The sequence below is a fragment of the Eptatretus burgeri genome, chromosome 2 (genome assembly GCF_056783735.1).
Source record: "Eptatretus burgeri isolate ZD-2024b chromosome 2, Ebu_testis_v1, whole genome shotgun sequence".
Taxonomy (NCBI): Eukaryota; Metazoa; Chordata; class Myxini; order Myxiniformes; family Myxinidae; genus Eptatretus; species Eptatretus burgeri.
Window position 1 is genome coordinate 150046453 of NC_140962.1, and position 13472 is coordinate 150059924.

Consider the following 13472-nt stretch of genomic DNA (forward strand, 5'->3'; position numbering starts at 1 on the left):
AGACACAAAAATCTCTTCATAACCTTTGTGAATCACATTTATCAACAAAAAATATTTAATTATAACAATTGTTATAATTACTTACGAAATCTAAAGATTTCGTAAATATATTGATCACTTCCGTCTTCTGTTTGTTTGTTTGTTTGTTTGTTTGTGTGTTTGTGTGTTTGTGTGTTTGTTTGTGTGTTTGTTTGTTTGTGTGTTTGTTTGTGTGTTTGTTTGTGTGTTTGTTTGTGTGTTTGTGTGTTTGTTTGTGTGTTTGTTTGTTTGTGTTTTTGTGTGTTTGTTTGTTTGTTTGTTTGTAGGCACGATAACTCGAAAACGGAAGAAGCTACCAATGTCAAATTACACCACGTGATTCAGGAGGGTGATGGCGAGCACTGATTAGATTTTGGTCAAAATCAGTCAAAGGTCAAGGTCACAGTGAGGTCAAACATCCAAAACATGATAACTCGAGAAAAGTTACCACAGGTATTGTTGACGGAACGTGAGTTTGGAAGATCGAGGGAAGTTCGGCAGAGTTTGTGTGTCAATTTATCGAGTTACGGCTGTTTTAAAAATTCCAGTGTTATAAAATAATATTAAATAATTCCGTAAATTCCTGTGGAGAAATGGAGTATTTTTGCTTCGGTCGAAGTTACGAGTTCATTTTAACTTCGATTTTAATTTTGCCGGTTTTTGAGATCGCTTAGGACGCTTAACATTCGGTTGTCGAAATTCTGGTTAAAATCGGATGTTTTAAGATTGTATAAAAATATTTCACCCACCGCGTCACGGCTCGCTGCGGCTCGTCACATGGTGCAGCGCGCTCGAGCAGACGCATCGTTGAGTCACGTAAAGGGTTTGCGTGTGCGCGCTGACGTCATCGCGCTCATCGCGCGTCCTTTCGAGTTGGGGGGGGGCGTCGAGTGTGACCTTTACTTTACGTTAATCCGCGGTAACTTGAGAACGGAAGAAGCTACCAATGTCAAATTACACCACGTGATTCAGGAGGGTGATGGCTAGCGCTGATTAGATTTTGGTCAAAATCGGTCAAAGGTCAAGGTCACATTGAGGTCAAACATTCGATTTTTGATGGTTTGGTGCAGAATCATCGTAGAAACTTCTGGTTTGCGTCGCGACTTTCTCTGGAGACAGCTTTTATTAGACAAGGTCAGAGGTCAAGTTGACGATTTCGTAATTACCAGTCTATGACTGCTTGTTTATTTATTTACCGTAAACGATTCCACGACCCACACACCACCTCCAATTATTTATTTATTTACCTTAAACGATTCCACGACCCACACACCGTCTCCAATTATTTATTTATTTACCTCAAACGATTCCACAACCCACACACCGCCTCCAATTATTTTTTTTATTTACCATAAACGATTCCAGGACCCACACACCACCTCCAATTATTTATTTATTTATTTACCTTAAACGATTCCACGATCCACACCACTTCCAATTATTTATTTATTTACGTTAAACGATTCCAGGACCCACACACCACCTCCAATTATTTATTTACCAGAAACAATTCCAGGACCCACACACCACCTTCAATTATTGATTTATTTACCTTAAACGATTCCACGATCCACACATCATCTCCAATTATTTATTTATTTACCTTAAACGATTCCACGATCCACACATCACCTCCAATTATTTATTTATTTACCTTAAACGATTCCACGATGCACACATCACCTCCAATTATTTATTTATTTATTTACCTTAAACGATTCCACGATCCACACATTACCTCCAATTATTTATTTATTTACCTTAAACGATTCCACGACCCACACACCGTCTCCAATTATTTAGTAATTTACCTCAAACGATTCCACGACCCACACACCGCCTCCAATTATTTATTTATTTACCAGAAACGATTCCAAGACCCACACACCACCTCCAATTATTTATTTATTTACAATAAACGATTCCAGGATCCACACATCACCTCCAATTATTTAGTTATTTACCATAAACGATTCCAGGACTCACACACCACCTCCAATTATTTATTTTCCATCAACGATTCCAGGATCCACACACCACCTCCAATTATTTATTTATTTACCAGAAACGATTCCAGGATCAACAAACCGCCTCCAATTATTTATTTATTTACGTTAAAAGATTCCACTACCCACACACCACCTCCAATTATTTTTTTATTTACCATAAACGATTCCAGGACCCACACACTACCTCCAATTATTTATTTATTTATTTACATTAAACGATTCCACGATCCACACACCACTTCCAATTATTTATTTATTTACATTAAACGATTCCACGAACCACACACCACCTCCAATTATTTATTTATTTACCATCAACGATTCCAGGACCCACACACCACCTCCAATTATTTATTTACCAGAAACAATTCCAGGACCCACACACCACCTTCAATTATTTATTTATTTACCTTAAACGATTCCACGATCCACACATCACCTCCAATTATTTATTTATTTACCTTAAACGATTCCACGACCCACACACAGTCTCCAATTATTTCGTAATTTACCTCAAAAGATTCCACGACCCACACACCACCTCCAATTATTTATTTATTTACCAGAAACGATTCCAGGACCCACACACCACCTCCAATTATTTATTTATTTACAATAAACGATTCCAGGATCCACACATCACCTCCAATTATTTAGTTATTTACCATAAACGATTCCAGGACCCACACACCACCTCCAATCATTTATTTTCCATCAACGATTCCAGGATCCACACACCACCTCCAATTATTTATTTATTTACCATAAACGATTCCAGGATCCACACACCACCTCCAATTCTTTATTTATTTACCAGAAACGATTCCAGGATCCACACATCGCTTCCAATTATTTATTTATTTCCCTTAAACGATTCCACGACCCACACACCATCTCCAATTATTTATTTACCTCAAACGATTCCACGACCCACACACCACCTCCAATTATTTATTTATTTACCAGAAACGATTCCAAGACCCACACACCACCTCCAATTATTTATTTACCATCAACGATTCCAGGATCCACACACCACCTCCAATTATTTATTTATTTACCATAAACGATTCCAGGACCCACATACCGCCTCCAATTATTTATTTATTTACGTTAAAAGATTCCACGACCCACACACCGCTGCAATTATGTATTTATTTACTTACCGTAAACGATTCCACGACCCACACACCACCTCCAATTATTTACGAAGTCTTGATATAATTTTATGATTCCCATCACAACATTCCATATTGATTAATTTATTTAAACGTTACCATCTCCACAACCAACAGTTACCCCGTTCAAACGGACACACACACACACACACACACACACACACACGCAATTTTGGTATACCGAGTCTCGGTTCGTGGAAGAGGTAAACACAAAACGGAACAGAACGGAACAGCAGAGAGGGGAGAAGGAGAGGAGGGGATGAGTGGATGAGGGGATGAGGGGAGGAGGGGAGGAACACCAACGGCACGTTTGAAGGTTTCATGATGAAGAATAAAGTAGAGGAATACTTGGACAAATAATGATGTGGGAAGGAAGGAAGAGTTCGAGAAGGAAGCATGGGGTTCATAACACGGATGAAGAATCAAACTTTCAGGAAGGAAAAACTGGAAATGTAGGAGGAGGTGGGATTGGGGTTTGGGTTGGGGTTGAAGGTTTAACGGGGGTAGAAAAGGTCCATCAAGCTGCCGATGAAGACCTTGTAAGTGGATACGTAATCAGGAATACCAAGGAAGGACTTGGGACGACGGATGATCTCCAGTCCAGGACACCCAGAAAGATGTGCAGACTGTATTTGGAGGCTAACTTTGAAATGTGGTTTACCCAAGAAAGATCATAGCTGATTACGAGACTCAGGTGTTTGAGAAACTGAACTCCTCAAGAGGATTGTTTGGAAAGTACGTGGGGTGGGGAAGGGGGGTTCCAAACGGTATTTTTGGAGAGAGATCATGAGAGTGTGATATTTTTCAGGATTGATAGACATATTCCAAGTACGTGACTTTTTTGGAATTGTGTCAAGGTCTGAAGAGAGGGAAGAGGCTCCAGCCTGTCTGTCCAAATGATGAGAAATGTCACGGCAGAGGGTGAAGTCATCATCAAATCAGATTGTTGAGAGAGTCGGAGATCATTAATGAAGATTAGGAATAGTGTTACGGTTCGCCGGGACGCCGGCCATGAGCACGACTACTAGATGGAGCAGTGGAGTCGGCTCTGCTCGATCGCCCGGAATTCAGATCGTACTTCTCCGGAAAACGCCAGAGAAGAAGGGTCCTTTCTTTTGGACCGAACTCACCAATAGATAGAATAGCCAAATTCTCTATTTACCCAAGTATCCATGCGGGGAATCTACCGAGGAAATTCACCTTCGACGGAACTCGTACGGAAAAGAGCTGCTTCGCGAGCCCGTTCCGTGTACGATGCCGAGCGGTTTTAATCACCAAGTTCCGTCGGTCCGATTATCCCGTTACAGTGGCACAACGGCCTTGCGAGCTTCCAACACACACGACATGCTCAGTCAATTGCAGAAATGGACACGTACGAGCTGAGAAAATTTAACAAATGGGGTATTTATTTTTAATAGGCACGCATTCAATGGGGGGAAGGGGACTAGACACGAGAAAAGCATACAGCCGATGTATACTCATTTATGTACAAGCACGTACTGAAATCATTTCTACTGAAAAAGACAAGGCAGCACAGAACAAACTTTCACACAAAAACCCAGAAAAGAAATTGGCCCGTGAGCCTTTATTCGAACTCGGAGCCTGGATGACCGAAGGCTCGCAAGAGGCCGGGCAGGATACCTGGCCTCCCCTTATGACCGCTCGAAGGTCTTCGGGTCGGTGACCCCTGGTGTCTCATCGCGCCAGTCGCTTGAGCGGCCGAGCGGCTTGAGCAGCTGAGCGAGCGGCTTGAGTGGCTGCTTGGTTCTCCTTGGTGGTCCGGCTCTCGTCACTGCCTTTTGTCAGGCCTGGCCAGCGACGCTTTCGGAGGAGTGAACGGGTCCTTGGCTCTTTTAGAGTTGATGCTCTTTAATGACCCGTCCACTACCTCAGCGACGCTGCTCGAGCAACGTCAGGGCCGTTTGCCCGGACCACCAAGCTCCGCCGCCACTGCCGCTGGCTCTTTGGCTTCTCCTCCTGATTGGCACTGGTTGAAGACGCCGGTTTCTGAGACTTCTCTTGGAACTTGCCCTCACTGAACAAACGAGACTTCGTCGAACTCCGCCCATTTATAGTGCTTGGCGAGCCGCCCCTCGAACTCTCACCCGAGGACGGGGCTCCGCCCACTCTTCACCTCCGACCTCTCACCCCTCGCTGGAAACCCCATGTTCGACGTCACTGATTTGTTTCGGGGAAGCCCTCTTGTGATCCGAATATGGTAATCCGCTAGCGCCCGGCTGTTCGCTGTGCCACACAATGGCGGATGGTGCGGAGGTAGCGTTGTTTGTCGATTATGGCGTTGGGATGTTTGTAGGAGATGATGGCGTTGGGATGTTTGTAGGAGATGACGGCGTTGCGATGTTTGTTAAAATAAAAGACAGAAAAAGAATAATGGCTACCTCAAAGATTCACAGCCGCGCACATGAACAATGCCCTTGACACATCAGTGGGGGATTCCAAGCTGAAACACATACTTATCGAAATAACTGATCTCCAGGGAACCAGTATGGTGTTTTGTGAATTTCCACAACTGCAACAATAGGACTGGATCGAGAACACTGGTACGGAGGCACTGCAGCATGACAGGGAGAGAAGAAAGGATTCCGTTGAAATCCACACGTTGTCTACGAGGGGATAGGAAGTCAGTAATCCAAGAGTGGAGTTGCTTTCCCACAGAAGGAGAGTTTGGAGAGCAAGGCAGGATGACAGACTGTATGGAAAGCTCAAGATGTGTCTCAGTGATGTGGAACACGAAGCAAAATTTTTCGGGTTTCGTTCCAGCCCAACCCGATCGATTCCAGCCCAACCCAACCCAACCCAAATTCCAGCCCAATCGATTCCAGCCCAACCCAACAGGATGTTCCACAAGATGAAGTCCACAAGGAAATTGAAAGAATAGACTTTCATTTTTTAAAAACATGTTCCATATTTATTTTATTTATTATCGGTTGTCGTCTGGGAGCCAAGGCTGAGAAATACACTTTTGATGTGACACCCCTGCTATACAATTTTGACACGTGAACCATATCAGTGGGTGTGTTGGCCACCTGAAAAGTGTTATTGGACACGTCAACTCCATTGCGCAACTTCTGTGGGCAGGTTTTTTTGATGAAAGGCCATGACCGAAAAAACAAAAATTTTGGGGGTAGGGGAAACTAAATTGACCATTCCTCCACAATGGAACACCCTATGACAACAAATTACCACTCATTATCTTTGTCTAGATGTATGCTATAGGATAATATCAAGTAGATTTCAATTATGTGACCTTCTACGTCACCAGAGGTCAAAAGGTCAGAAAAATCGGATCTCGCCCAAAATCTGGCACTTTTATCAAAGAAATGCTGTATAGATTGCCTTCCTGTACGATTTTATCTTAAAATACGACTTGAATCAACTTCTTCTATCCCTCTGATGTTTTTGGAGAAGAATTATTTCAAATGGATCACAATAAAGTGCACCATGACCAGCAAATTGATTGTCACAAATATGAAAATCTCTAAAAATAAGTGGATTTTCATTACTTTTGTTGTGTACATTAAGTAAAAGTACAGTACGAATAATGTCCATTAGAATTTTATTATTTATTGCAAAAATGATTTAAATAGTCAATTTGCTTTCCAGGGGGTCCTCGACTTACGACGGAGTTCCGTTCCTATGACGCATTGTAACGCGATTTTCCACGCAAGTCAGAACACACCTTTTAGTGTGTTCTGCCCTTCATTCGTCAAACAATCTTTTAGCCTTCTCCTGAATTAACATAAGGCTCATTGGGATATTCCGTTGATGGTGGTCTTCCAGCCAAAACACGACCATAAAATCTTCCTCTTCGTAAAATGTAAAAGTCCTCTTCCTGCAGAAAGTCAATTAATTTCCCTGACTCATTGCAGAGAGGTTATTCTTACTTGGATCGATGTCGATACTTATCTGCGTATCTTCTTCTTCTTCTTTCGGCTGCTCCCTTTCAGGGTCGCCACAGCGGATCATCCGTATGATCCGCATTGTGATTTGGCACATGTTTTACACCGGATGCCCTTCCTGACGCAACCCTGGTCGCTTCTTACGACACAGGGAAATGGTACACCTATTTTAAACGGGGTATACACTGGCCCAGTGCACTGGTACTCATTTCGCCGACCTCGGAAGGATGACAGGCTGAGTCAACCCCCTGGTGAATTAATTCAGTGGCCCAACGGGGCTTGAACTCAGGACCTTTCGGATCCCAAGCCGCTGCCCTTACCACTGCGCCAACACCAGGCTCCCTTATCTGCGTATATGGTATTTATATTTACGTTTATTACCTTGCATTGTTAACCGAAACTTGAAAAACGTAGAATGAGCAAGGTAAACCATAGCTGAGCTAGAAAAAGTTCAATCCATACTCCAAGTGTCTTCCCTGATTGCCGCGGCTGTTTGTGCGTTTCCCTGCTTTCTTCAGTGATGAGTTTGCGACCTCAGAATATTGTTGCGAATTTGCGCCTGCCGGTGTGCGGACGGCCGCGTCACTCGAATCGCGACCCCGTCGCCCAACGGATGGACAATTCAGTCGTGACCCTCCGGGAACTATCGCCCGGAGCCAGTCACGGGAGGGCCTTTCGACCTCACCACAATCGTGCCAATCGGCCACCCGCGTAGGATAGGGTTGTTCGCCAAACTCGACCTACCTAAGTACCCACGCGGATGGTAAACCGGGCGATCGTACCTCGCCGCAGGCCGACTCCAGACACGAACCACTTAAGCGGTCCGTTCCGTGCTACAGTGATAACCAAGCGGTGTTATCGTCGGCCTCGACGGTTCCGATTAATTTCCGGGCGTATTAAGCCCACCACGAACCCTTTTACGTGAAGCAGGATGGAGGGTCAATAAAGAAAAGATGAAGCGAAATGGGAAAACAGTTCACACAATGCACATTTATTACGCGACACACGGAAAGCACACATATACAGCCACAATAATCAAAATGCACATATAAAGCGAAAGCAAGAGTTAAACCGAATACGCGTACACACGGCAACACTTATGCAGTTCTACTTTACAGATGGCACCAACAACATTCATTCGAAAGCAAAAGAAAAGGCCACCCTCAAAGACAAGGGGGCAGAGGGGGCCCGTGGGCCTTTATGGCATGGGACTTGGCAGACCAAACGAGTCCCACGAGACCGTTGCAGGTTACCTGCACCCTCGCGGTGCGATGGTGGGCGAGCTCTCTCCGGCGCTCCTTGTACGAACGCGCAGGTCCGCGCAACACAGCTGGCAGAGCAGCGCCTCCAGTCCGCGTCCCCTCCGCGATGTCCAGACTCTCCACCGACTCCAAGCTCCAACGAGCGGGTCGCTCTACAGACCGCTTCTCCAAGACCCAGAACCGCCGACTGACCCTGACACTCTCACCGACCGCCCTGACCTGACCTCCTCCTAGCGGCGCCTCCGTGCGCCCTTTTATTTCTCCGGTACCCCGCCCCTCCCTTTGCGGCATGCGGGGGGGGGCATTCCACCAGAGAAATCGGGGCGGGAGTTGAGTTCCAAGCGTCATTCTTGTTTACCAGAGAAATCGGGGTGGGAGTTGTTGTTGTTCCCCTTTTGTGTTCGTGGAGATGTTGATGGTTGCTGGCGGAGTGGTGAGGATGGCGTGGTTGTTGAGAGGCTGGTGTGGTTGTGGTTGTTGTGAAGCGGCATTGTGGTTGGTGGTTGTGACGTGGTTGGTTCAAAATAAAGCGAGAACAGAAAAACGGCTATCCAAAAGCGTCGCATCCCGAATGAATCATATAAATTCCCTCTAGACATTGGATTTTGGGCTAGCTCCACATGTACTTAAGAGATATCTCACCTACGGGCCCTTCATGGTGTAATGCGAATTTCCACAGCCGTAACAATATATTTCGAGAGATATTGATTTGGTAAGAGTACGGTATGAAGAAACAAGAGGTCCACACGAGGAATTCAAAACTCACAGAGGGGCGAACTTTCTCGCTGCAAAAAGTCAACAAAGGCTTTCAGAGGTAGGAAATGCCGATGGCCCGAATGGGAAGACGAACTTGAAGACTGGGTGAACACACAGAGAGTGGATGGTCGGGGTGTTTCTACTGTTCAGATGAGACTCAAAGCAAGATCGATCACTTCTTGTGGCTAATTTTCAGACGTTTTTGCACTTGGTGTTTTTCTTTATAATTTATGGGAGATGCGTCGTAACCATGAAACGTCGTACGTCGAGACCGTCGTAACCCGAGGACCCCCTGTACTTGTATAAAGATGAGAAAAGACTGAAAAATGTCACAAGGTACTGCAGTGTCATGTGTGAGAGACAAAAATGATGAAAACTATTCTACGATGTTACATTCTTCCGATCAACTCCCTATAAGTCAATGCTACTTGGACAACGAGTGATATAAGTAGTAACATGCCCTAAATGGATTGCAAGCTCAGAAACAGCATAAGCTGCCTTGTCAGGGCTCTTCTACTCATGTCACCACAATAACGTTTGCTTTGAAATGCACTGTCAGTAGTCAAACAGTAATCTGACAACTATTAGTTTGTCAAAGATACAAAGAGTCATACGACCTTAAAGCATGAAAGAAATGACAGTTCACTTTTGCCGCATTTAAAAAGGCAATTCACTACGTCTATTAGAATTAATAACTTAAGTGGTGCCGCCAGATACAAGTTACTGTTGTCTAGTCCGAGTCTTCACTTTCCTCAGCCAGCCGACCACATTTGGCTCGGTCACCATTACAGCTGCATGCAATGATACATGCTGGTCCAGCCTTAGCACATGGGCAGTTCTTTAAACATTCCTTGCACTCACAGAAAGCAAGTTTGGCTGAGGCCGGTTTACTATCCTTGCACTTCATGACAGGAATTAATCTGCCAGTATTATCAAAATGTCTGCCATATTCCACCAGTGGTAGAAGGGTTGGGTTGCATAGATTTGCTTGCTTGTACAGATTGATTTGACAAAGATTTCTGAGAACATGACAGGGAAATGCATCCTCAGTAGGAGGCAGAGAACGAAGATCTCGTTTGCTGGAAGAAATAAATGGGCACGCAACCGATCGAGAGATGAATAGCCAAATCTCCCGAACAACTGACAAAAGTAATCTCTTGCTTCCTCGAACACTTTGATGTCCACACAAGAATCTGTATGCGAGAAATCAGTCATTTGTAGCATTGTTCCAACACGTTGTAGTGCGACGTTGGCTGCTCTCTACTTCCCTCGTCCGAAAGGGTAGCTGATGGAATCACATCCTGATACAACATCGGAAACACTTAATGTGGCAGTAAGTTCTAAGGGGTCATTGTCAACTGCCTCTGTTAACTCACTGACCAAGTCACTAATTGGTAGAAAAAGGTTGTTCTTTTCCACCCACAACTCCTTCACATTTTAGAGCCGTGGTAAATGATACATTGCAAGTAATATGATCAGTATCAGTAGCATGAATGACGAATATACTGCTATCCTGACAGCTGGCTACATGCACAAATATTCTGGTGTCTGCCTCTTCATGGGTGTTGCAGCACAAATCCTAAAACAGTGTAACACCGCTGTTGGTCACACAAATTCCCTCGCTATCAACACCAATTACAAGACTGAAACCATCTGGCCGGGACGACTTTGTTTCGAATCCAAGGAACAAAGCAAACCTGCTCTCTTAAATCTCATCCTGCTGGTCAAACTGATTCCATACTGGAATCCATACTGGCATTTTCATGTTATCATTTGGAACGAACTCTGGTGCGCTCGCTCCTGTTTCACGTCTCAAGCGTTCGTCACCCTTCGAGCTCATTTCACCAAAGTCATATCTATTACCGACAAAGTGCACCTCGGAACAGTTCATCGGTTTCATCTTCAAAATCTTGTTTTTGTATCTTTCCTGAAGTTTGCTGAAAACGCTAGACCCAAGGGTTTGGAAGCGTTGAACGAATGCCATTGCATCTATGACATACACTGGTTTTAAAGCAGAGGGAGGCAGTTCTTTGACTGGCCCGCATGAATCACTGACTTTGCTGTGGAAGGTGTCTTGGAAGTCAGCTTTCTTTCCTTTACGCATTGTGTATCCAGCTATGTGTGGTTCAAACAGGCATGGAGGGTAGTCGCACCATTCGTAGCCAAAGACCTCTATTTTACCTTCATTAGTCAGCTCCTGAGTAAAGCCGAGGGCTCTGATAACTGTGCCTTCCTCAGAAACCAATTGTTTCACTGGCTCTTCCTTTTTTCCCCTTTGCTTCTGTTGTGCAGCAAACATCAATATCTTTGTGGTAATTATCTTCTCAGCATCAGTGTAACTTGCATATGCAATTGCCTCTACTCCAAGTCTTTTGGAATCAACAACTTCCGTCGAAGCGAGTATTTCTCCCGTTGCAATGTTGACCAACTTATCAGCTGCAATGGTCGGAGCAAATGGATTTCTCATACTTTGTCACAGAGTCTCTGATTTTAAGAACCTTTGCCATGTCATCTTTATTCACTTTTTTGTGGTGGTCTGAGTCAGGAAACTGCAAATGCACCATCTGTTTTACACTCTCAGAGACCGCTGTCATGAAGGGCAGTGTTTTTACATACTTCTCCCGTGCTGATTCTGATTGGGTTATTCCCTTAAATAGGCTCGTTTTCCCTTCTTTGTTGTAGGTTTGCTCCAAAGCGAGGTCTGTCCTTCTCCATTGAGTGCACCTTCCGTTTGATAGACTGCAAAGTTGCCCGCCTCAAATTCTTTGTGAACATCTGGTGCTGAGTTGGGAAGGCTGTTCATTTCACTCAAATATATTGGAAGACAGGACATGTACTTGCTGTGTCCAGACAAAACATTGTATGGTAACATGTTTTTTGCCTCCAGGAGGTGTTGGTTCCAAAGGCCAGCTCTCTCAGCATTCACATAACGCTTTAGAATGAGTACCATTTCTATGTACATTCCCCACAACTGTGCTGTCTTTCCTAAATAATTCTCAAATTCCTCCCAGACAGTATCTCGGGATTTCAGTTTATTCGGCACATCAATAACATGTTGCTCGACATTGTCTTTGTCCTGTTTTTCATAATCCACTCGAATTCTTTCTTACAGCGATGACACAGTTGAAAGTGATTCAACATGATCTGTGTACTCTTTCTGGAACAACCATTGCTCAAATGCTTCCCACTTTAGCATGAAGAAAGCCTCACTTAGCAATGAATGGTGATGAATCATTTTATGGTAGTCCTTTCCTGCCATCACCTTATTAGCTTTTACCCGACCACATATATCACTAGCAACCAGTACCTCTTCAATGCCGCTTTGTTTAATCAAAAACTCAATAGACCCAAGATATTTCTGTACAATATGGAAGCCACCAAGTCACACTTTGACATTTTTATATCGCACTGGATCCTTTTTTACGAAACCTTTTATTATATCATATATTGCTTGATCACAAGTTATCACAGTGTTCAATTGTCCTAACTTGTGATTCAGTGAAATAAAGTAGTCTCGAGAGGTCTTGACAACATCTGGATTGGTTGGAGTTTGTGGATACATTGGACCATAACCAATCTTTGTTTTATGTGCTTGTTTCCCAGAATAAAGTTCAAAGAATGCATTCCAAGTTGGTATGCTACATGGACTGTTGTCTTCAGCTGTCATTGTCTGAGTAGGAAACATCCTTAGTAAGAACCAGACAATATTTATAACCACCAATACATTACTGTCTCTAATCTCATTTTCACTCATTCCAATACCACACAATGACTGGGCCTCTTTTCTCTCTTTAAGAGTAAAGTGGCTGCTGATTGGTTCAAACTTCTCAAGTTTTTTTATTGTAGTTTGCCTCATTTTATGATAGCACACTTTCCCAGCACAATAAATTGTCTCCTGACCACTTGAATATTGATATATGATATTGGTTGTCACATCCAGACAGCCACCATCCTCAGTTTCAGAGTGGAAGTTGATGTTGTCTAACGCAACTTGAAGAAACTGTCCAGGAACGATATTGGTCGGGATGAAGATACCTTCCTTTTCTTCAAGCTCAGAAACCTCATTGGCTCTAGTGGTCAGGTAACACTGCGCACTAGAATAGCTGACACAGTTCCCAAACCGATATAAAGTGGCGACGAGGTTTTTGCGATGAGATTTTTTCAGGACATGTAGAGAAAGTCCAACCTGCTTGGGGCTCGGCTGTTTACTCAGAATGCTGGTGATGTCCTGGGCAAGGTTCAATACCCTTTCTATGCTGTCACCAGGAAGGCAGACTCTTCCATCCTGACCTCGTGTGGAGATATGGCACATGTCCCAAGCTGAAAACA

General features: G+C 43.9%; 2 protein-coding genes and 1 pseudogene across 5 annotated transcripts in view; 1 reads left to right on the plus strand and 2 right to left on the minus strand.

The window, feature by feature from the left end:
• The window catches only part of LOC147033530 (E3 ubiquitin/ISG15 ligase TRIM25-like), a 295818-nt gene that overhangs the window by 247663 nt on the left and 34683 nt on the right, over positions 1 to 13472 (minus strand). The gene's annotated exons all lie outside the window — the stretch shown is intronic.
• LOC147033531 (E3 ubiquitin/ISG15 ligase TRIM25-like) overlaps positions 1 to 13472 on the plus strand; it is a 472162-nt gene that overhangs the window by 77307 nt on the left and 381383 nt on the right. The window lies entirely within an intron of this gene.
• Positions 9874 to 10634, minus strand: LOC147033532 (uncharacterized; annotated as a pseudogene).